We start from the raw sequence: 2,497 nt of genomic DNA on the forward strand, positions 1-2,497 counted from the left end.
AATAAACTACATTAACACTCTAAGGTTTACTCAAAAAACAAATGAAACTTTTTAGTTCCATATTTACTCTCAATATAATCTATCCATCTTCTCCAAACCAAAATATATCTTTCTTGTGAATAATCCTTCACATAGGCAGAAATCTTAGCCATTTCTGCTAAATTTGAAACTTTGAATACCCAATCTTCTATAGTGGGCAGTACTTATAAGCTATTAATGGGGCGGTGGGAGTATTTCACCACTCTACTCACTACTTGAACTGGGACATGTGGTAGAAGGCAGGGAATAACTGACTTCTGGGAAGGCAGAACTGGGAATAAAATAGTGTCAGGTTGGGTTAAAACGTCACTCCAACAGGTGTGGAGTATTGGGGGGACTCAATACTCTCTATTGGAAGAGCGTCTGAATGACAATTTTTCGCCCAGTTACCGGGATTCTTAGAATTAACAGTTCCCGGTAATACTTGCAGAAAGGGGGCAGCTGTTTTGCTTCCCTCCAGGACTTTCTGAGTACTTTCCCCACGGAATAAGAAAGCCCAAACAATGCGAGCTCCCTGCCTTCTACCATATGTTTCTCCCAGAACGGCACAAATTCTTCTGGGCGCTTCTATCCCCTAAGGCAAGTTAAGTCACTCGGAAGGCAGCTCAACTTGGCGAACGCTAAATATCCCCCAGTAGTATTCTTCGACCAGCCTGAGCGCACCAGGGAGGACTTGCACGCTAGTAGGATCCCTGCCCGGAGATCGTAGACCGCCCGCTTCTCCCACTAAGCCTCTTGGCCATCGCAACTCATTGGAGACTCCCCAAAGGATCCGTTTAATAGCGCCTACGCCGAAGCGCCACAGCCTTCGACCCCGAGCGTACCTGGGACCGCTCCTTTCCTTTCCTCCAAGCCCCGGTTCCCTCTCCTCGTCCCAACGAAACTACTGGTGGAAGAGTTGATCTTGCTCCTCGGAGCCGGATTCACCTTCGGCTCCCGGCGCATTGTTCCGTTGCAGCCTCTCTCTCGAAACGCGGCTGTCTCCGTCGTGGTCCCCCCAGCGTCAGACGGACCGACTTCGCTGCGCCCGACTTCGCCTCACCCTTTCTGGCTCTGCCGTCGGGGACGGGGGGGGGGCATTCTCTCCGTCGGCACTAGGGGGCGCTCTGAACTTCCCTTCTTCCCCCCTCCTCCTCTGCGGCAGCCTTCCAAAGAAGGATTTCTTCCTCAGGGCCGGACGTCTCCCCACCCCATCCGCCGCACTCTGCGGGAAAAGTTTTCTCCTCCATCCTCCCCTACGACCCGTCCCCACCTTCGGAAAAGCAGCGGACCCTCTGAAAAAACTTAAGTTTGGTGGTCCGAGATTGGGTACGGGTCTGTGTGAGCCTTTTATTTCTCTTTAGCTACACGGATTGGGAAGGGGCGTCTTTCCCACCGAGCTTTGAATTCTCGTCCCAGAAGAGCGATACGGGCAGAGAATCTATATCTATCTATCTATCTATCTATCTATCTATCTATCTATCATCTATCTATCTATCTATCTATCTATCTATCTATCTATCTATCTATCTATCTATCTATCTATCTATCTATCTATCTATCTATCTATCTATCTATCTATCATCTATCTATCTAATCTATCTATCTATCTATCATCTATCTATCTAATCTATCTATCGTCCCAATTGGGCAGAGAATTCAATCCGTGTAGCTAAAGAGAAATAAAAGGCTCACACAGACCCGTACCCAATCTCGGACCACCAAACTTAATTTTTTTCAGAGGGTCCGCTGCTTTTCCGAAGGTGGGGACGGGTCGTAGGGGAGGATGGAGGAGAAAACTTTTCCCGCAGAGTGTGGCAGATGGGGTGGGGAGACGTCCGGAGATATATATATATATATATCGCTCTTCTGGGGTCCCAAAGTTGTTTTTTCCTTACCCCAAAAGCCCTCTGCGAGGGAAGCAGTGTTGGGAGAGATACTATTTTTCCTTTCAGAGAGTTGCGGGGTGTGTGTGTGGTGTGTGTGTGTGTGTGTGAATGACACACCTCCTAAAAGAGCGAGGCCAAGGAATGCCCATTAAACAGTGACATACAGGGAGTCCTCGACTTACGACCACAACTGAGCCCAACATTTCTGTGGCTAAGTAAAACATTTGTTAAGTGACTTTGCCTCATTTTGCGAGCTTTCTTGTCACAGTTGTTAAGTGAATCACCATAGTTGTTAAATTAGTCCATCTGTTGCTAAGGGAATCTGGTTTCCCCATTGATTTTGCTGGTCAGAAAGTGGCAGAAGAGGATCATGTGACACACACACACACACCCCCGGGATGCAGCAACTGTCATAAATATGGGTCAATTGCCAAGTGTCTTAATTTTAAGCACGTGACCATGGGGATGCTACAGTGGTGTGAAAGTGTGAAAATTGGTCATAAGTCACTTTTTTCAGTGCCATTGTAACTTTGAACAGTCACTAAACAAACTGTTGTAAGTCGAGGACTAGCTATATTTGCACTTCTTCG

Source organism: Protobothrops mucrosquamatus, unplaced genomic scaffold (genome assembly GCF_001527695.2).
Source record: "Protobothrops mucrosquamatus isolate PMUCROS unplaced genomic scaffold, P.Mucros_1.0 scaffold1544, whole genome shotgun sequence".
NCBI lineage: Eukaryota > Metazoa > Chordata > Lepidosauria > Squamata > Viperidae > Protobothrops > Protobothrops mucrosquamatus.